The 24,186-nt window shown below is 31.0% G+C and overlaps 1 protein-coding gene across 2 annotated transcripts in view; it reads right to left on the bottom strand.

Moving 5' to 3' along the window:
- The window catches only part of LOC119605855 (nucleolar protein dao-5), a 47,483-nt gene extending 24,414 nt beyond the window's left edge, over positions 1-23,069 (bottom strand). For both annotated transcript variants that reach the window (XM_037959178.1, XM_037959179.1), the window contains exons 1-2: positions 22,820-23,069; positions 22,358-22,465 (exon numbers count right to left, since the gene is read on the bottom strand). The gene's annotated coding sequence lies outside the window, so the exon portion shown is untranslated. The remainder of the gene's footprint in view (positions 1-22,357; positions 22,466-22,819) is intronic.
- Positions 23,070-24,186: the final 1,117 nt, after the last annotated feature.

Genomic DNA, 24,186 nt, shown 5'->3' with positions numbered 1-24,186 from the left:
ACTAGACTATAGACTAGACTATAGACTAGACTATAGACTAGACTATAGACTAGACTATAGACTAGACTATAGACTAGACTATAGACTAGACTATAGACTAGACTATAGACTAGACTATAGACTAGACTATAGACTAGACTATAGACTAGACTATAGACTAGACTATAGACTAGACTATAGACTAGACTATAGACTAGACTATAGACTAGACTATAGACTAGACTATAGACTAGACTATAGACTAGACTATAGACTAGACTATAGACTAGACTATAGACTAGACTATAGACTAGACTATAGACTAGACTATAGACTAGACTATAGACTAGACTATAGACTAGACTGACTAGACTATAGACTAGACTATAGACTAGACTATAGACTAGACTATAGACTAGACTATAGACTAGACTATAGACTAGACTATAGACTAGACTATAGACTAGACTATAGACTAGACTATAGACTAGACTATAGACTAGACTATAGACTAGACTATAGACTAGACTATAGACTAGACTATAGACTAGACTATAGACTAGACTATAAACTAGACCATAGATAAATTTTCAATAAATTTTCTGTTAATAAAAAAATTTTAATAAATTTTCTTTTAATAGACAATTTTCCATCAATTTTTCTTTTAGAGAAAATGCACGATAATTTTAATTTTATCTCTTTAGGCAATAACAACTTATGTTTGTTTATAAATGAACAATAACTAAATTGATTTATTACTTTTCTTTAACAACGTGTACGTTTTGGCCTATATTCAATAATTAAAAGCTTAAAACCATAACTACAGACACCAAACCCCCCAGATAGACAAATAGACGGATTTTATACTAAAAATAGAGATTTCTTTAAAAAAAGTGTACACATACATACATAATTATAATTTTTCCGTTAACGAAAAAAAACAGTTTGGTTGCAATTGTAACGGCATTTAAATGCGTTAAATTTAACTGGGCCAATAAATTGTATTAAATTATCGCATACAGACAGAGTCACACATTTTATTTTAAAATATTTAAGACTGAAAACCCAGCAGTTTTAGAAAATCCCTTTTTGGATAGAAATTTTCAACTACATTTCCATAGAAATGTTAAAACTTTTCCGTACATAGTTTACTTTATTGTCCCCAAGTAAAATGTAGTCATTAAGGAATTTTTTAAATTTATCTTTTGAAGAAATTACTTTTTATATGTATGTATTATAAGTGTAGTCAAGTACAATCTCAGTTAGGACCCTTAATGGTGGCTAAAATCTTTACTATCACCCAGAACTACTGGGTATTTCCCGTAAAATAATGCCAAAGTATGTATGTACATATGTATGTGTGTGTGTTAAAGCAAAATGTTAAAATTAAATGTAGTATAGAGAGTATTTGAAACACATAATTGTGCGATTAGTTTCCACAATTAACAATTAGTTTTGATTTCAAAAGTTTACCAGATCATACATATTCAAACGTACAGGTACTTTATAATTCCTTTGTTAGTCAGTCTGTCTGTCTGTCTCTTTGATTAAATTAAATGCCAAATATTTTTAATTTTTTATTATTTTAATCTTTATTTTTTACTTTTGTTTTATGCCTCTTTGTTGTCGAACATTTAAAAAGTTCATTATGTCAGTTTAAGGTGTGTAAATCTTGGAGATAGTACATATGTAAGTAAATGATATTTATATATGTATGTATGTACCTATATACAAACATAGATATGTATTTAAGTATGTGTAGGAGTTATAACTATTTTTTTACTTAATTATTTTATTTTATGATTTTGAGGATATTATGTATATTTGTCATAGGATCTTGATACACGTTTGTTAAACTAATTCTTACTTTAAATAAATTAATTTATTATTTAAATCAAACGTCCTAATAGCCTTATCTTTAGAAATTCGAGATTTTAACTCCTTATTTACAGACATTATGCTAGACTTTACACTACAATTAATTCTAGACTTTACACACGATATAGATTACAATGTAGGCTAGACTTTAGACTAGACCTTAGACTAGACCTTAAACTAGACCTTAGACTAGACCTTAGACTAGACCTTAGACTATACTTTAAACTAGGCCTTAGACTAGACTAGACTAGACTTTAGACTAGACTTTAGACTAGAATTTAGACTAGGCTTTAGAATAGACTTTAGTCTAGACTTTAGACTCGATTTTGGACTAGACTTTAGACTAGACTTTAGACTACACTTTAGACTAGACATTAGACTAGACTTTAGACTAGGTTTTAGACTAGGCTTTAGACTAGACTTTAGACTAGACTTTAGACTAGACTTTAGACTAGACTTCAGACTAGACTTTAGACTAGACTTTAGACTAGACTTTAGACTAGACTTCAGACTAGACTTTAGACTAGACTTTAGACTAGACTTAGACTAGACTTTAGACTAGACTTTAGACTAGATTTTAGACTAGACTTTAGACTAGACTTTAGACTACACTTTAGACTAGACTTTAGACTAGACTTTAGACTAGACTTTAGACTAGGCTTTAGACTAGACTTTAGACTAGGCTTTAGACTAGACTAGGCTAGACTAGACTAGACTTTAGACTAGACTTTAGACTAGACTTTAGACTAGACTTTAGACTAGACTTTAGACTAGACTTTAACTAGACTTTAGACTAGACTTTAGACTAGACTTTAAACTAGACTTTAGACTAGACTTTAGACTAGACTTTAGACTAAACTTTAGACTAGACTTTAGACTAGACTTTAGACTAGACTTAGGCTAGACTTTAGACTAGACTTAGGCTAGACTTTAGACTAGACTTTAGACTAGACTTTAGACTAGACTTTAGACTAGACTTTAGGCTAGACTTTAGACTAAACTTTAGACTAGACTTTAGACTAGACTTTAGACTAGACTTTAGACTAGGCTTTAGACTAGACTTTAGACTAGACTTTAGACTAGGCTTTAGACTAGACTTGACTTTAGACTAGACTTTAAACTAGACTTTAGACTAGACTTTAAACTAGACTTTAAACTAGACTTTATGCTAGACTTTAGACTAGAATTTAGACTAGAATTTAAACTAGACTTTATGCTAGACTTTAGAGTAGTCTTTAGACTGGACTTTTGACTGGACTTTATACTAGATATTAGACTAGATTTTGGACTACACTTTAGACTAGACTGTGGACTAGACTTTATGCTGTACTTTAGAGTAGCCTTTAGACTGGACTTTATACTAGACATTAGACTAGACTTTAGACTATACTTTAGACTAGACCTTATACCAAACTTTAGACTAGATTTAGATATTAGACTAGACTTCAGATTAGACTTAAAACTCGTATTTAGACTAGATTTATAACTCGTATTTAGACTAGACTTTAAACTAGACTTTAGACTAGACTTTAGACTAGACTTTAAAGTAGACTTTAGACTAGACTTTAGGCTAGACTTTAAACTATACTTTATGCTAGACTTTAGAGTAGTCTTTAGACTGGACTTTATACTAGATATTAGACTTGACTTTAAACTATAGACTAGTCTTTGGACTACACTTTAGACTAGACTGTGGACTAGACTTTATGCTGGACTTTAGAGTAGTCTTTAGACTGGACTTTATACTAGACATTAGACTAGACTTTAGACTATACTTTGACTAGACCTTAGACCAAACTTTAGACTAGATTTAGAAATTAGACTAGACTTCAGATTATACTTAAAACTCGTCTTTAGACTGGATTTTAGACTCAACTTTAGATTAGACTTAAAACTGGACTTTAGACACCATAAAGACTATACTTTAGACACGAAATAGGCTATTATTTAGACTATACTTCGACTAGTCTTTATACTGTACTTTAGACTAGACCTTAGATCGACTTGAGACTAGACTGTAGACCAGACTTCAGATTCGACTTTAGACTAGACTTTATACTACACTTTACACTACACTACACTTTAGACTAATTAGAGTAAATTTTAGAGCGGACTTTAGATTAGAGTTTAAACTAGACATTAGAGTATACTGTAGACTAGGCTTTGGACTAGACTATAGACTATGCTAGACTTTAGATTAGTCTGTAGACTTGATTTTAGACTACACTTTAAACTGGACTTTACAAGTGACTTTATACTAGACTTTACAAATCACTTTAGACTAGACTTTAGACTATACTTAAGACTAGACTGTAGACTAGACTTTAAACTAGACCTTAGACTAGACTTTATACTAAACTTTAGACTAGACTTTAGGCTAGACTTTAGACTAGACCTTTAAGAGAAGATTTTTCAGTCGAATATAGACTAGACTTCAAACCGGACAAAAGACTAGAATATAAACTAGAATTTGCACTAGATTATAGAGTGGCTTTGAGATAAAATTTGGACTAGACTAAACTATACACAAACTATAAATTATTATTTTAATTTCTGAAATCACATTGACATTTAAAAGCCCTTATTTTTTGCAAAAAAAAATTTAAAAATCTGGTATTTAAATAGAATTCAACAACGTTTCCAAAGAATTTAAAACTTTTCGGAATAAAAAACATACATACATATGTACAATGTACAGCTTAAACTAAATTTATCATAAACAAAAAGGTCATTTAAACAATTAAAAAAAACTGGTAATTAAAATACAATTTGAATTTAATTAATTATGTGAATTAATTAATATTTATTTACAAAACAAACAAAAAGCCACAGAAACGGTCAACAAACAGCAATAACAATAATGAGAATATTTATGTTAATAAAATAATATTAAATCTATGAATAAATTATTACACACTATGACGTACGAAAACAACAAATTACTTTCGGTTTCATTTGAATTTCTAATAAAGTTGAGATTAAAATTATTGTCGGTTCCAGCTACTGTTGTTGTTTTACCTTCTCTTGCTCTCGCGATTTATAAAACAAAATCTGTCTTTTAAGATTAAATCTATAAAATTAAACATTGTTGAAATAAAAAGAAAAAAAAAAACAGACAAAAATCTCAAACAAGTAAATCACATGAAACGGAATGAAGGAAAAAACGTCAAACAGGTTAAAAGAAACTACACTTAAAAAAAAATATATCTCTTAAATGAGAGTGAACTTAAGTCAATTCATCGTTACCAAGAAAAATCTGACGAAGATGCGTTTTAGCTTGAAAATTGCAAAATCTTTTAAATTTGCTGTTGTTTGTTTTCGCATTTTTAAATCGCATCATTGAAGAAGTTTTCAACTGAAATGTTGATCTTGGGAGGGAACAAAACTTGTCTTTTTTTGTTTTAAGTACCTGTATGAGTGGTATTTTTTTTTATCTGCATATTGACACTGTCACGAATTAAAAAAAATATCTATAAATTATTAGCGAAGGCATTTTTCAGAGAAATATGTATGAGCGGAGTGTGTGAGAGCTTATGCTAAATTGCATGTAGTGGGGATGGTCACAGTATTCAGATCACAAATGTCACGCTTGTAGATATGGGCCGATTTATGACATTATTTCAAAAATAATTTAGTTTTGATTGGAAAAAAGATTTGCTTTAGAAAAAACTCACACCCATTAAAATTCATATTTAATTAGGAATATGTTGACGTCATAATTTTTGACACGTCTATAGTGTAGTCTAGAAAGTATAAAGTCAAGTCTATAGTCTAATCGAAAATCTAGACAAAGTCTAGCTATAGTCGATTCTATAGCCAAGTCAATTCTATAGTCTGGTCTATAGTTAGTCTATAGTCTAGTCTATAGTCTGGTCTATAGTCTAGTCTATGTCTAGTCTTATAGTCTATAGTCTAGTCTATAGTCTAGTCTATAGTCTAGTCTATAGTCTAGTCTATAGTCTAGTCTATAGTCTAGTCTATAGTCTAGTCTATCGTAGTCTATAGTCTAGTCTAGTCAGTCTATAGTCTCGTCTATCGTCTCGTCTATAGTCTAGTCTTATAGTCTAGTCTATCGTCGTAGTCTATAGTCTAGTCTATGTCTAGTTCTAGTCTATAGTCTAGTCTATAGTCTAGTCTATAGTCTAGTCTATAGTCTAGTCTATAGTCTAGTCTATAGTCTAGTCTATAGTCTAGTCTATAGTCTAGTCTATAGTCTAGTCTATAGTCTAGTCTATAGTCTAGTCTATAGTCTAGTCTATAGTCTAGTCTATAGTCTAGTCTATAGTCTAGTCTATAGTCTAGTCTATAGTCTAGTCTATAGTCTAGTCTATAGTCTAGTCTATAGTCTAGTCTATAGTCTAGTCTATAGTCTAGTCTATAGTCTAGTCTATAGTCTAGTCTATAGTCTAGTCTATAGTCTAGTCTATAGTCTAGTCTATAGTCTAGTCTATAGTCTAGTCTATAGTCTAGTCTATAGTCTAGTCTATAGTCTAGTCTATAGTCTAGTCTATAGTCTAGTCTATAGTCTAGTCTATAGTCTAGTCTATAGTCTAGTCTATAGTCTAGTCTATAGTCTAGTCTATAGTCTAGTCTATAGTCTAGTCTATAGTCTAGTCTATAGTCGAGTCTATAGTCCTAGTCCTATAGTCTAGTCTATAGTCTAGTCTATAGTCTAGTCTATAGTCTAGTCTATAGTCTAGTCCTATAGTCTAGTCTATAGTCTAGTCTATAGTCTAGTCTATAGTCTAGTCTATAGTCTAGTCTATAGTCTAGTCTATAGGTCTAGTCTATAGTCTAGTCTATAGTCTAGTCTATAGTCTAGTCTAGAGTCTAGTCTATAGTCTAGTCTATAGTCTAGTCTATAGTCTAGTCTATAGTCTAGTCTATAGTCTAGGTCTATAGTCTAGTCTATAGTCTAGTCTATAGTCTAGTCTATAGTCTAGTCTATAGTCTAGGTCTATAGTCTAGTCTATAGTCTAGTCTATAGTCTAGTCTATAGTCTAGTCTATAGTCTAGTCTATAGTCTAGTCTATAGTCTAGTCTATAGTCTAGTCTATAGTCTAGTCTATAGTCTAGTCTATAGTCTAGTCTATAGTCTAGTCTATAGTCTAGTCTATAGTCTAGTCTATAGTCTAGTCTAGTATAGTCTAGTCTATAGTCTAGTCTATAGTCTAGTCTATAGTCTAGTCTATAGTCTAGTCTATAGTCTAGTCTATAGTCTAGTCTATAGTCTAGTCTATAGTCTAGTCTATAGTCTAGTCTATAGTCTAGTCTATAGTCTAGTCTATAGTCTAGTCTATAGTCTAGTCTATAGTCTAGTCTATAGTCTAGTCTATAGTCTAGTCTATAGTCTAGTCTATAGTCTAGTCTATAGTCTAGTCTATAGTCTAGTCTATAGTCTAGTCTATAGTCTAGTCTATAGTCTAGTCTATAGTCTAGTCTATAGTCTAGTCTATAGTCTAGTCTATAGTCTAGTCTATAGTCTAGTCTATAGTCTAGTCTATAGTCTAGTCTATAGTCTAGTCTATAGTCTAGTCTATAGTCTAGGTCTATAGTCTAGTCTATAGTCTAGTCTATAGTCTAGTCTATAGTCTAGTCTATAGTCTAGTCTATAGTCTAGTCTATAGTCTAGTCTATAGTCTAGTCTATAGTCTAGTCTATAGTCTAGTCTATAGTCTAGTCTATAGTCTAGTCTATAGTCTAGTCTATAGTCTAGTCTATAGTCTAGTCTATAGTCTAGTCTATAGTCTAGTCTATAGTCTAGTCTATAGTCTAGTCTATAGTCTAGTCTATAGTCTAGTCTATAGTCTAGTCTATAGTCTAGTCTATAGTCTAGTCTATAGTCTAGTCTATAGTCTAGTCTATAGTCTAGTCTATAGTCTAGTCTATAGTCTAGTCTATAGTCTAGTCTATAGTCTAGTCTATAGTCTAGTCTATAGTCTAGTCTATAGTCTAGTCTATAGTCTAGTCTATAGTCTATAGTTTCTATAGTCTAGTCTATAGTCTAGTCTATAGTCTAGTCTATAGTCTAGTCTATAGTCTAGTCTATAGTCTAAGTCTATAGTCTAGTCTATAGTCTAGTCTATAGTCTAGTCTATAGTCTAGTCTATAGTCTAGTCTATAGTCGTCTATAGTCTAGTCTAGTAGTCTAGTCTATAGTCTATATAGGCTAGTCTGTAGTCTAGTCTGTAGTCTAGTCTATAGTCTAGTCTATAATCTAGTCTATAGTCTTGTCTATAGTCTAGTCTATAGTCTAGTCTATAGTCAAGTCTATAGTCTAGTAGTCTAGTCTATAGTCTAGTCTATAGTTTAGTCTATAGTCTAGTCTATAGTCTAGTCTATAGTCTAGTCTATAGTCTAGTCTATAGTCTAGTCTATAGTCTAGTCTATAGTCTAGTCTATAGTCTAGTCTATAGTCTAGTCTATAGTCTAGTTTATAGTCTAATCTATAGTCTAGTCTATAGTCTAGTCTATAGTCTAGTCTATAGTCTAGTCTATATAAATTGTTACTCAAATTAATATTTTAAAAAATTTCTCACAAACAGTGAATAAGCTCAATAAAACGGTAGTGCTTTACATTTAATAACCCCGAAAATACAAACTGTGAATACCCCCTAAAGACGTGTTAAAGATGTTATTTTTTTTGTTGTTGTAGTTGTTGTACTATTCAATATTTATTGTCGTCATTTCATAGTTTATGTTAAGACACATTTGGTTGAGTTGAATTCAAGGTCATTTATGGTATAAAATTTTATTTAAACAAAAAAAAAATTTAAATAAATATTCGTGTCTGCATTTAGACGAGAGCGAGTGTGTGTGAGAGTGTTAATATTATTACTAAATATTAACAACATATTTATTTAAGACATTATTAATTTATGAGATGCACATTAACAAAAATATAATAATAATATTTATAGTATTGGCAATTTTTTACAAAAGGCAGATCCATTTAAAATGTTAATTTTTTTAACAAAATCTTTAAAGAAGAACTGTTGTTGATATTTAAATTTATTTTTAGTTTTTTTTTTTGCTTTAAATTTATTATACCAGTTTGTTATTTTAGGTCAATATTAATTTAATTATTTCATTTTATGCATGTGTTCATCTTTAACATGGTTTTTGAGGTTGTTGTTGCTATTTGTAGAAGTTTAAGCAGAGTTTTGTTAGATTTTATTAAAACTTGTTTGGTTTTTTGTTTAACTATTATGACATTTAATTTAATGTGACAATATTATGTTTTTTCTCTCTTTAGTTTTTTTTTCTAAGTATCAATTGAATTTCCTTTAAAAACTTTATTGTTGTGACCATAAAATAGTATTTATGTTTTTTACACTTTTGCTTTTTTAATACCCTACACTGCTATAGTTATTATTAGTTTATTGTGATGTTTGTAACTTTACTATGAGTCCTACATCCTCCTACTAAATTACACAGTATATTTTTTTTGTGTCCATTAGGGTTTTACATAGTTAAGACCCTTAGCAAGTCTATAGCTAGATCGGTAACTGGGTATATATTCATGTCTATAGTCTGAATTATAGACTAGTCTATAGTCAGGACTATAACCCACTATATAACAAGGACTATTGACTACAGTCAATTATATAGTCAGGACTATAGTCCACTATATAGCTAGGACTATTGACTATAGTCCACTATATAGTCAGGACTATAGTTCACTATATAACCAAGACTAGGATCTAGTCTATAGTAAGGACTATAGCCCACTTTATAGCTATTGGACAACTATATAGTCAGGACTATAGTCCACTATATAGCCAAGACTAGGCTCTAGTAATCATATATAGTCTCAGGACTATAAGACTGTAATCAAAACAGTCTAAAGCCTATTCTGAATTATAGCTCAGTTTATAGTCTGGACTACTTCCTATATTATTGTGGGAAAAACCAAGTCTATAGTCTAGATTCTAGACTATAGACTCTAAACTATAATCGGATTTTGTTTCCATTTTGTTATCCTAATATAATCCCTTAAAAATCTACAATATTTATATTGTGAGAATCGATTCATATTACATCCCAGTACATATTTTGTATAGAGCTTTCATATAATCTGGCTAGTCCGTCTAAGCTTTCTCATCCGATATTTTCTTTTACTATTTTTGCATTAAACAACAAGTGAAACTTTAGTTTTTATATTTGCAGAGTAATTTTTTTTTTCATTTGTTTATTTCGATATTTACTATATTTTATATTTATATGTTTAGTATTGTTTTTATTTTATTTTACAATTTACAATATTGTTTTTGTTTTAGTTTGTTTTTATATTTTTTTTTTGCGATTTCCTCATTTGATAGAAAATTTTGCCATTTTTACCATAAATTCACATTATTGCAATTCCGGTTAGGTTCGGTTTGTAAAATGTTTTATTCATTAGTTTCAGAAACCTCTTGTAAATAGCTCTGGTTTTTATTGTTTTGCATTTTATTTGTTTATAATTTTTTTTTGTAAGTTTTGTTTACTATAGTCTTAAAATTAATTAATTGTACTTTTATTCCAACTGACTAAATATTCAAAATTTAAATTTTATGCAAAATTAACAAGAAATATAATATATGTAAGTAAAACAACTATGTTGCACTCTTAGCAAATATTTGAAAAACTAACATAAACGGGGTCTCGGGAATAGACACAAATATAGTCGACTATAGTAAATGCCATCGTCCTTCAACTATAGTAAGCACTATAATAAAGGCTACTGAATGATTATAGTTAGAACTAAATACTGTAGTATTTATCTAGTGCTCTATTATAGTCAGGACTACGAGTATAGTCTATAATTTAGACTCCGCTATAGACTGGACTATAAGCTATACCAAAGACCAGTCTTAATAAAACAAATATAAACTAGACTAGACTACAGACTAGACTATATACTAGACTATAGACTAGACTAGACTATAGACTAGACTATAGACTAGACTATAGACTAGACTATAGACTAGACTATAGACTAGACTATAGACTAGACTATAGACTAGACTATAGACTAGACTATAGACTAGACTATAGACTAGACTATAGACTAGACTATAGACTAGACTATAGACTAGACTATAGACTAGACTATAGACTAGACTATAGACTAGACTAGACTATAGACTAGACTATAGACTAGACTATAGACTAGACTATAGACTAGACTATAGACTAGACTATAGACTAGACTATAGACTAGACTATAGACTAGACTATAGACTAGACTATAGACTAGACTATAGACTAGACTATAGACTAGACTATAGACTAGACTATAGACTAGACTATAGACTAGACTATAGACTAGACTATAGACTGACTATAGACTAGACTATAGACTAGACTATAGACTAGACTATAGACTAGACTATAGACTAGATATAGACTGACTATGACTAGACTTAGACTAGACTATAGACTAGACTATGACTGACTATAGACTAGACTATAGACTAGACTATAGACTAGACTATAGACTAGACTATAGACTAGACTATAGACTAGACTATAGACTAGACTATAGACTAGACTATAGACAGACTATAGACTAGACTATAGACTAGACTATAGACTAGACTATAGACTAGACTATAGACTAGACTATAGACTAGACTATAGACTAGACTATAGACTAGACTATAGACTAGACTATAGACTAGACTATAGACTAGACTATAGACTAGACTATAGACTAGACTATAGACTAGACTATAGACTAGACTATAGACTAGACTATAGACTAGACTATAGACTAGACTATAGACTAGACTATAGACTAGACTATAGACTAGACTATAGACTAGACTATAGACTAGTCTAGTCTATGTGCTATAGACTAGACTATAGACTAGACTATAGACTAGACTATAGACTAGACTATAGACTAGACTATAGACTAGACTATAGACTAGACTATAGACTAGACTATAGACTAGACTATAGACTAGACTATAGACTAGACTATAGACTAGACTATAGACTAGACTATAGACTAGACTATAGACTAGACTATAGACTAGACTATAGACTAGACTATAGACTAGACTATAGACTAGACTATAGACTAGACTATAGACTAGACTATAGACTAGACTATAGACTAGACTATAGACTAGACTATAGACTAGACTATAGACTAGACTATAGACTAGACTATAGACTAGACTATAGACTAGACTATAGACTAGACTATAGACTAGACTATAGACTAGACTATAGACTAGACTATAGACTAGACTATAGACTAGACTATAGACTAGACTATAGACTAGACTATAGACTAGACTATAGACTAGACTATAGACTAGACTATAGACTAGACTATAGACTAGACTATAGACTAGACTATAGACTAGACTATAGACTAGACTATAGACTAGACTATGGACTAGACTATAGACTAGACTATAGACTAGACTATAGACTAGACTATAGACTAGACTATAGACTAGACTATAGACTAGACTATAGACTAGACTATAGACTAGACTATAGACTAGACTATGTGCTACTCTAGACTAGTCTATAATACTGTATATTAACTTATATTATATAATAGAGACTAGTCTATAGATTAGACTTTAGGCTAAAATATAGATTATAAATATAGACTTACTAGGCATTACTAAATATTTAGTGATTAAACTAAAAAACACTTTTAAAAACAACCCTAAATAGCAGAAATTTTGTAAAAATGAAAACTTTGTATTTTTATCATATTTCACTAATATTTTGTTTAAATGGCTCCCATAATAATTTAGCATATAAATGTGTGTTTTAAGTCGTTTATAAAGTTTTTAACAAACAAAAAATTAAAAAAAAACAACCTCCACTTTAGCGTGTTAAAAAAATTATGTTTTTTTTTTTTGCTTGCTAGTTTTGTTGTTTCTTTAGTTTTGTAAGAAAATTATAACACTTTTATGCCAATTTTACTTTCATTTAAACATTTTTATAGTTGTTGGTTGGTGGCTGCTATTGCTTTTGTTGCTTAAATACTGCTGCTGCTGCTTTCATTTTCCATCATAAAAAAAATCTACTTTAAACCAAAAAAAATATATTTCTTTGCCTTTATTTGTTGCTATTATTTGTGTCTCCCCACATAGAGAAAATAAAAAAAGTAAAATTATTTTAACTTTTTTTTAGTTTATTTTGTTTTTCTTTTTTCTCTTTATGTTTTTTGGCATTTGTTTTTTTATGTGTTTATTTTACAAAAAATAATTTGTTATTTAATACTACACACAAATACTTAGTTTAAACAATTTAAATGCAATTTATTGTTAATTTATTGAATGTTTAATTTATGTTATTTCTTCTTCTCTTGTGTTGAGGGTGAAACTCTTGAGGATTACTTCTTTTCAGATTGAGTCATTCATTTATCATAAAAATTTAATTAAGTTATATAAAATATTGAATAAAAAATGAATTGATTTATTTTACAACTACGCCCCATTCTCATCGGAATCAATTGCATGTTCAGCAGTGCGATCTAATTGCTTAAATCTGTTGAATAGTTATGGATTCTACTGCAAACAAGGTGTGTAGTATATAGTAGTATATACATACATAGTATGGACATAGACTAGTCCATAGACTAGTCTATGGACTGGTCGTAGAGTAGTTTATAGATTGATCCACAGACTAGTCAGTAGACTATTCATATATTCGTCATAAACTAGTCCATATACTGTTGCATTCTCTATTCAATAGACTAGTCCTCAAACTGACGTATTGTCTTGTCAATAGACAAGTCCGCAGACTGGTGCATTGTCTATTATATAGACTGGATGTAGACTAGTCCATATGCTGGTCTATAGTCTATCTAGTTAATCATATAGTCCATAGACTGGTGCATTGTCTAGTCAAAATGCTATTCCATATTCCATGACTGATCCACAGACTACTTCATAGACTAGTCATATACTGGTCGCAGAGTACTCCAAAGATTGATCCACAGACTAGTCATAACTAGTCCTAGACTATAGTCTAGACTATAGACGAGACTATAGTCCAGACTAAAGAAGAGACAATAGTCCAGACTATAGACGGGACTATAGTCCAGACAATAGACGAGACTATAGTCCAGACTATAGACGAGACTATAGTCCAGACTATAGACGAGACTATAATCCAGACTATAGACGGGACTATAATCCAGACTATAGACGGGACTATAGTCCAGACTATAGACGAGACTATAGTCCAGACTATAGACGAAACTATAGTCCAGACTATAGACGAGACTATAGTCCAGACTTTTTATGAGACTATAATCCAGACTTTAGACGTAACTATAGTCCAGACTGTAGACGAGACAATACCCCAGACTATAGACGAGACTATAGTCCAGACTATAGACGAGACTATAGTCCAGACAATAGACGAGACTATAGTCCAAACTAAAGACGAGACTATAGTCCAAACTAAAGACGAGACTATAGTCCAGACTATAGACGAGACTATAGTCCAGACTATAGACGAGACTATAGTCCAGACTATAGACGAGACTATAGTCCAGACTATAGACGAGACTATAGTCCAGACTATAGACGAGACTATAGTCCAGACTATAGACGAGACTATAGTCCAGACTATAGACGAGACTATAGTCCAGACTATGGACGAGACTATAGACGAAACTGTAGTCCAGATTTTTTATGAGACTATAATCCAGACTTTAGACGTAAATATAGTTCAGACTGTAGACGAGACAATAGTCCAGACTGTAGACGAGACAACAGTCCAGACTGTAAACGAGACAATAGTCCAGACTATAGACGAGACTATAGTCCAGACTATAGACGAGACTATAGTCCAGACTATAGACGAGACTATAGTCCAGACTATAGACGAGACTATAGTCCAGACTATAGACGAGACTATAGTCCAGACTATAGTCCAGACTATAGACGAGACTATAGCCCAGACTATAGACAAGACTATAGTCCAGACTAAAGACGAGACTATAGTCCACACTATAGACGAGACTATAGTCCAGACTATAGACGAGACTATAGTCCAGACTATAGACGAGACTATAGTCCAGACTATAGACGAGACTATAGTCCAGACTATAGACGAGACTATAGTCCAGACTATAGACGAGACTATAGTCCAGACTATAGACGAGACTATAGTCCAGACTATAGACGAGACTATAGTCCAGACTATAGACGAGACTATAGTCTAGACTATAGACAAGACTATAGTCCAGACTATAGACGAGACTATAGTCCAGACTATAGACGAGACTTTAGTCCAGACTATAGATGAGACGAGACTATAGTCCAGACTATAGACGAGACTTTAGTCCAGACTATAGATGAGACGAGACTATAGAGTAGCCAAAATACTATTCCATATGTGGGTCGTAGACCGATCCATCTACTAGCTAGATTGGTCCATATACATAAATATGTGTCTTAAACTAATCTATATAGTGGTCTATAGACTAGTCCTTACATTAGTTTATACTCTAGTCAATAGACTTATCTATAGACTAAATTATTATCTAGTCAATGGAACCATTTATAGATTAGAGGCAGATTTTTAAGAGGTTTCGTTTTTATCTTGCTGATATTTAATGGGTCTTTGAAAATTAATATTTATAACAATTTCTTGGTATAAATTATCTTTTTTCAGCGATTACACCATTTCTAAATTGTTATAATTTGTTAATGGTACTCAGCCTACAATTTCCTTTCTAAAAATATAGTATTAAACGCAGTAATATAATTACGCATGTCTCAAATGCGGTTTCAAAATCAGTCGACCATGTAAAAGTAATTAACAATGATTACATGATAAAACTAATAAAAAACAGAATTAAGTGTTGAACAAATTTGTAATTGCATATAGAAATAAAGAAACAAAATTTTACAAATAAATTCTGTAATTTTTAACAAAAATCAGAGGCCGTACGAATCAACTAATCATAATCATATATTAGTTAAACTTACTCAATTTTCGTTACTAGAATTCATTCGTTCGGGAATTAAATAAATAAATTGTATTCATTTAAAATTATATAACACTTGTTGCTGTGACATTTTATTGTTCTTAAATATACAAATCATTTAAATTTGTATGCTAAACATGTTATAAAACTAAGAATTTAATTTCCATCAATAAACAGTTTTGAATTTAAATCCAAACATATAGCCTTCATTTCAACCATAAAATACTTAGACTTTTTTTCAAGTTTTATTTTCTTTATATTCTTCTAACAAAATGTCAAAGATGACGACAATGTTACCTTGACAGATGCAAAATAGTATTAAATTTAAAATATATTTACAAAAATAATAATATTGAAGCTGTCGTATGATTATAGTTATGTATTGAAATATTGGCCATTTCTTTCGCTACAATAGTAGGAAGGTTTCACCATAGTCTCAACTATAGTCTGGACTATAGTCTGGTCTACAGTCTCGTCTATAGTCTGGTATATTGCCTCGTCTACAGTCTGGACTATAGTTACGTCTAAAGTCTGGATTATAGTCTCATAAAAAGTCTGGACTATAGTCTCGTCTATAATCTGGACTATGGTCTCCTCCATAGTCTCGTCTATAGTCTGGACTATAGTCTCGTCTATAGTCTGGACTATAGTCTCGTCTATAGTCTGGACTATAGTCTCGTCTATAGTCTGGACTATAGTCTCGTCTATAGTCTGGACTATAGTTACGTCTAAAGTCTGGATTATAGTCTCATAAAAAGTCTGGACTATAGTCTGGTCTACAGTCTCGTCTATAGTCTGGTATATTGCCTCGTCTACAGTCTGGATTATAGTCTCATAAAAAGTCTGGACTATAGTCTCGTCTATAATCTGGACTATGGTCTCCTCCATAGTCTCGTCTATAGTCTGGACTATAGTCTCGTCTATAGTCTGGACTATAGTCTCGTCTATAGTCTGGACTATAGTCTCGTCTATAGTCTGGACTATAGTTACGTCTAAAGTCTGGATTATAGTCTCATAAAAAGTCTGGACTATAGTCTGGACTATAGTCCTGTCAATAGTCTGTACTATAGTCTCGTCTATAGACTGGACTATAGTCTCGTCTATAGTCTTGACTATAGTCTCGTCTATAGTCTGGACTATTGTCTCGTCTATAGTCTGGACTATAGTCTCGTCTGTAGTCTGGTCTCTTGTCTCGTCTACAGTCTGGACTATAGTTACGTCTAAAATCTGGATTATAGTCTCATAAAAAGTCTAGACTATAGTTTCGTCTATAGTCTGCACTATAGTCTCGTCTATAGTTTAGACTATAGTCTCGTCTATAGTCCAGACTATTGTCTCTTCTTTAGTCTGGATTATAGTCTCGTCTATGGTCTGGACTATAATCTCGTCTATAGTCTGGACTATGGTCTCGTCTATAGTCTGGACTATAGCCTCATCAATAGTCTGGACTATAGTCTCGTCTATAGACTGGACTATAGCCTCATCAATAGTCTGGACTATGGTCTCGTCTATAGTCTGGACTATAATTTCGTCTATAGTCTGGACTATAGTCTCGTCTATATTCTGGACTATAGTCTCGTCTATAATCTGGACTGTAGTTTCGTCAATAGTCTGGACTATAGTCTTGTCTACAGTCTTGTGTATAGTCTGCAGTATATTCTCGTCTATAGTTTGGACTATAGTCTCGTCTATAGTCTGGACTATAGTATCGTCTATCATCTTTACTATAGTATCGTATATAGTCTGGACTATACAATAGTTGATCTAGATATTGTATCCTAAAGTTGGATATACTTCAGTTTTTGGCCATGTTTAGGATGTTATAATAGCGCTGAGACATCTTCATTTAATCTATTCTAATCTGTCGACTTTAAAATAAAGGAACCGACTTAATCCTTTAGAGAAGTATACACTTCGATTCTTTTTTCAAGTTTTTGTTCGCCTGTGTGAAATTGGGCATCGCGATATAGTATTAAATAGGATCGGTCCATAATCGACCTTAGGTCTTTTATTGCTATTCCTCAAAATTAAAAATCCCATTATAACTCAAACCTATAACTCCTTTCATATTAATATCGATAATAAAATTAGATATTAGTAAATTACTTTCAATTAAATAATTCCAAGAATTTTTATGACCTCTCTGGTGGTAGCCTATGCTGGACTCACGAATATATAGAGGAAACAATAAAAATTGCGTAAACATAACTTTTCCCGTTAAAAACTGCATATTTCAAATTCTTTAACAAATTATTTAATAACTTGAAACCACAAGGTCATTTGAAGGTTGTATATTTAATATAAAAATTTTATATAATTATATTACAAATAGGAAATACATACCTTAACAGTTAATATTGTTGTTATCTAAGCTACTTTTTCATTTTGTAAATATATCGTCTACACAGAAAGAAAATTAGCATTAAAAATTTCTTACTTAAAATAAGTACAAATTTATATTAATTAAATATATCAAGCAAAGAAGTTAGCAAAGAATCTAGACTAGTTGGTAGTGTACTAGCTTATCTGTCTGGGATTTCTGTACTTGTTTGAGAAAATTATTATTACTATATTTTGAGTGTATATCTATTTAAGGCACATTTTTACACCCACGAAATATAAGTAAGCAATTTATAGAAAATTCACTTCACTTACTTAATAAATCATTACATTATGATGTTTAACGAGTTTTTAAGTTTTCATGACATATTGTCACCTTAATCAGCTAAAGTAGTGGGTTGAATTAGAGTCCCAACAAAAACTTGCATTGGAGGCTATAATTTAATATGCTCGCTTATAAATAGGTAGTTTAATAAGTCATTACCAGTCTTGCTAGGTCGACAATGCTACGAAACTGGAATTTCATGTTTATAGTTCGCTACAATATGTATTTTCCTTTCTATGTCTATAGTAATACATATATTTTTAATTTTCTTTTCAGATAAATAAAATCTATGCTAATTAAATGAAAATTAGGTAAGTCCTAATTTTAATTAAATTTTAAAAATTTTAAAAGTACGTTTTGTTCATTTCCCTACTTGACCTTCAATTGATAGACCTATTTCAAATTTTATTTTTTTTTAAATTTTTCATAATTATTTATTTAAAAATGCAGGTTGTAATCTTCACTATTTTTTACCAAATACCCTTGTATTATTGCAAATTACACTTGTGTCTGTGTATTGTTTTAATTCATAAAAAACACATCACGTAAAATTGTGCACTTTTGGTCAAATTATTTTATACAAGGTGACCGACCATCGGTTTACTATTTCTACTAGTTAACGAAATTAGGTTAAATTCAATTTGATTAATTTAAAATTTTAACACAAATATTTTTATATTTTTTTTCGGAATAGTTTTTGAAAAACTATTTTGAAATCTTAAAAAAAATATATATAATAAAAAATTATCCCTAGAGAAATTGGAAACTGATACCATATTAGGCCTCTGATGGCACTTTTAGCACAGCGAATGTTTTTTATTTAATATTGTTTAGAAATGTTCAGAACCTTGTCACTGTAAGTTTCTGAAATAGGGTTAAGTCCTGTCCATAAACTGCTATATAGTATAGACTAGAATTTAGTCTATAGTCTGGACTATAAATTGTACACAACTGCAGTCGGACTATTGTTTACTACAGACTGGATTATAGTCTGTACTACCGTCTTATCTATAATCTCGATTATAGTCGGGTCTTAAGTCAAGTCTATGGTCCATGATCTTAGTATATAATCAGCAATATAGTCTAGACTATAATGTGAACTACAGATTAGAATGAAATATAATCTAGTCTCTAGTCTGGACAAAAGTCTTATCTATATCCTAGACTATAGTCTAATCTATTCTATAGTTTGAATTATAGTCTGATATATAGTCGGTCCTATAGTATAGACTATAATGTTGTCTATAGTCTGCACTGTAGTCTATTCTAAAGAGGTATTTCCATGGTCTATAGTTTAATATTTAGTATTTCCAAATTCTATAGCCTAGTCTGGACTATAGTCTTATTAATAGCCTGGACTATAGTCTATGTACTATACCCCAGTCTCTAGTCTAAACTGTTTGAAATATAATCTAGTCTCTAGTCTGGACAAAAGTCTTATCTATATCCTAGACTATAGTCTAATATATATTCTGGACTGTAATCTATTCTATAGTTTAAATTATAGTCCAATATATAGTCTGTCCTATAGTATAGACTATAATGTTATCTATAGTCTGCCCTGTAGTCTATTCTATAAACTTTGGTACTTCCATGGTCTATAGTTTAATATTTAGTATTTCCAAATTCTATAGCCTAGTCTCTAGTCTGGACTATAGTCTTATCAATAGCCTGGACTATAGTCTTTGTAATAGTCCAGTATATAATCTGGACTATAATCTATTCTATGGTCTAGTCAGTAGTCCGTCCTATAGTATAGTCTTCTCTGTAGTCTATTCTATAGAGTTTGATACGTTCAACTTCTCTGGAAGCCACTAAGATAAATAGATTTCTTGGCAACTAATAGGGTTCTATAGTTGAAACGAAAAGTCGACTTTTCGACTTTTTGTATTTTATGAAAAGTCGATTTGTCGACTTTTTTCATTTAGTTAAAAGTCGACTTTTAGACTTTTAGTATTTTATAAATAGTCGACTTTTTCCGACTTTTCGAATTTTTCCGACTTTTCTATTTTTTCGACTTCTTTCGACTATTTTTTTACTTTTTTCGAGTTTTCCGACTAATTTAGAGTTTTTGACTTTTTTTCCACTTTTTTAAAATTTACGACTATTTTTGACTTTTTTCTACTATTTTCGAGTTTTCGACTTTTTCCGACTTTTCGACTTTTTTCGACTTTTCGACTTTTATTTACAAAGTCGACTTTTCGACCTTTTTCATAGACGATAGTAGAGTTATCAACTTTTTTGGAACAAAATAGTCGACTTCGACTTTTTTCGACAAAAAGTCGATTGTTCGATTATTCGAAAGTCGATTTATAGAACCCTAGCAACTATGTACAATATATACAAGTTTGATAAGTTATCTAGTTCTAGACTCAATGACCTACTGAGATCTTTCTTGGCTTCAGATTATAGCTAATATTTCACTAATATAGCACATCATCATGTCGATAACTAAATACCTGACGAATGGCGTGGTCTTGTCAAAACGATCTTGTTTAAATGAAAATCTATAAGGGGCTCTTTGTTCTTGAACTGGTACTATGAAAATACCTTTTGAATTGTTTTGAAATCTGTTGTAGTTGCTGAGATATTATCCGTTAACGGACGGACGGACAGACATGATTAAGTCGAATCAGTAAGAGATTTTGAGTCGTTTGGAACATCGTCGGTTAGATGTGGATCCTAGATATTTGTTTTTTATAAACAATGTTTAACAATAGTTGAACAATAGTAGTTCATGAATATACCAAAAGCCTTTTTTAAAGCCAATGAAGTGGACTTTCAGATGGCTTACAAGATTTTACAAATTAAGTTGTCTTGGCGCTGTTATAACGTCTCAAAAATGGCGTTTTCTCAAATTTCAGGACACGATATCTCAAATCCCAGATGATGTACATTGCTCAATCCTTTAGAAACGTCTAGCTTAGTCTCGACTTTTTTCAAATTTTGTCGTCCTGTATAATCTTTCTTTCTAATGATATCTTGGTACTGATCCGGATTGATTGAAAATGTTTTTGGTACTTTTTTCATTCTTCAAATGGTGCTTTTTGAGAACCAAGACGGTCCTAGTTGAATGACAATATAATTTTTCTTCAAAAAGTATTTTTAAAATGTTCTTTACTATAGAACCAAAATATATGAAATTAAGCATGAACGGTCCTGACTGAATAAGATTCTATAAGAGGCTACCTTTTGGTACTTTTTTTACCTTCAAAAATAGTACTTTTTACATTTTCTACAGAGGAGTTCCTGATGGTATGAAATTCTATAAGAAATTACTCTTTGTTAGTTGTTCGTCCTTCATATAGTACTTTCACAGACAGGGTCCAGACTGAATGGGAAACTCTAAGAAGGAAGTATTTGGTACTTTTCACTTTTCAAATGGTACTTTTTCAATTTTCTATAATATAGAATCTAGAAATTTGAAATTTAACATATAGAATCCAGAGCGAACGAAAAATCTATAAAAGGGGACTTTGAGAGTATGTACAGCAACGTAAAGGTAATAACGATTAGGCCAGCGAAGCACTCCGGGCACATTAGTTATTTATATAAATTTTATCAATTGTTTGATTTCATTTAAATGCAACTTATTTTAAATATTTCATGAAGGGTATTTTAAATTCGGTCCCGGTATAAAACTCACTCAATTAATTTGTTAAATTTTATTTGTATTGCAGTTTCTTTTTAATATATTTCTTTATAAAAAGTTACGCTTGAGATATTTTGTAATCTTGTGCCAAGATTTATGATGAAAAAAAAAAAATTAAAAAAAAAAATATTTGTTTTTATCTTTTTTAAATGTTACTCACAAGGCAGGTTTAAGACCAACAAAAAAAATATATATATGAAAAATTCAGCAAATAAATCCAACTCACCTTAAAATATATATAAAAGATGAAAAATTATAGAAAGGAAAATGTTGTCTTATAGGTTTAGTAATCCAATTTTGAAACAATAGTTATCTGCCACAGTGTTGAAATTTTCTTTAAAATAAAATATAAATTAAATTGATTTATGAAATTTTTGTTTTTATCACACTTTTTTTCTACAAAATTTATTTATAAAGTAAAAAAAAAAGAAAATTAAAAAAAGAAACAAGAAACACGCTCACACACTCATTAAACAAAAGAAAATGGCTAAATGTTAAAGAAAAAGAGAGAAAATTTTTTTCTTTTGTAATTTTATTTTTATAAAAAATTTTTTATTTTTTTATATAATTTCTTATAAAATTAAAAAATTTATTTTTTTATATATTTTATTAAATATTTTTGTTTTTCTTTCTTTTTATAAAAATTAAATTAATTTATTTCTTTTTGTTAAAATTTTTCTCAGCTCACTTTTTTTTCTTAATTTTTCTTTTCTGTTTTACAAAAAAAATGTTGGTTTTTCCAACAACTATTTAGGAAATTTGAAACAATGCGTTGACGTTTTTAAAAACCGTTCACTTGACTGCTCATTTGCAGACTAAATTAGTCGTTTTGTTGGCCAACTTCTTGTTGGCTTTATTTTCAATTTGTTATGATTTGTCATTTGACTCTATAGAGGAATTTCAGCTGTTGTTTCAGCGCTTAAGCCTCTCTTCTCTGGCTGCCTCACAGCACAGCAAGTAAATTCAAACTCTTTCTTATTCATTTCAAGTTAAAGAAATCAAGTATAAAAACTATAAAAAAAGTACTATTATGAAGAGCCAGGCATGGAAAAATCAGTACTAAAGTACCTTTTTCAGTACTTCTTGATACTTAACTTCTAGTCTATCGTTTAGTATTTATATCTAGTCTATAGGCCAGTCTATAGTCCTCTATAGTGCAGTCTATAGTCCAGCCTATAATCCAGTCTATAATCCAGTCTATAGTGCAGTCTAAAGTCCAGTCTATAGTCCAGTCTATAGTCCAGTCTATAGTCCAGCCTATAATCCAGTCTATAGTCCAGTCTATAGTCCAGTCTATAGTCCAGTCTATAGTCCAGTCTATAGTCCAGTCTATAGTCCAGTCTATAGTCCAGTCTATAGTCCAGTCTATAGTCCAGTCTATAGTCCAGTCTATAGTCCAGTCTATAGTCCAGTCTATAGTCCAGTCTATAGTCCAGTCTATAGTCCAGTCTATAGTCCAGTCTATAGTCTAGTCTATAGTCCAGTCTATAGTCTAGTCTATAGTCTAGTCTATAGTCCAGTCTATAGTCCAGTCTATAGTCCAGTCTATAGTCCAGTCTATAGTCCAGTCTATAGTCCAGTCTATAGTCTAGTCTATAGTCCAGTCTATAGTCTAGTCTATAGTCTAGTCTATAGTCTAGTCTATAGTCCAGTCTATAGTCCAGTCTATAGTCCAGTCTATAGTCCAGTCTATAGTCTAGTCTATAGTCCAGTCTATAGTCTAGTCTATAGTCTAGTCTATAGTCTAGTCTATAGTCCAGTCTATAGTCTAGTCTATAGTCTAGTCTATAGTCTAGTCTATAGTCCAGTCTATAGTCGTCTATAGTCCAGTCTATAGTCCAGTATAGTCAAGTCTATAGTCCAGTCTATAGTCCAGTCTATAGTCCAGTCTATAGTCCAGTCTATAGTCCAGTCTATAGTCCAGTCTATAGTCCAGTCTATAGTCCAGTCTATAGTCGTCTATAGTCTAGTCTATAGTCTAGTCTATAGTCTGTCTGTAGTCTAGTCTAGTCTATAATCTGTTTAATCTGTTATAATCTGTTTATAGTCTGGTCT

Source organism: Lucilia sericata, unplaced genomic scaffold (assembly GCF_015586225.1).
Source record: "Lucilia sericata isolate MDLA Ls3-8-SP2 unplaced genomic scaffold, ASM1558622v1 Contig000527F_arrow, whole genome shotgun sequence".
In the NCBI taxonomy this organism is placed as follows: domain Eukaryota; kingdom Metazoa; phylum Arthropoda; class Insecta; order Diptera; family Calliphoridae; genus Lucilia; species Lucilia sericata.
Note: the sequence above shows the minus strand (reverse complement) of the source record. Positions and strands in the feature narration are given on the sequence as shown.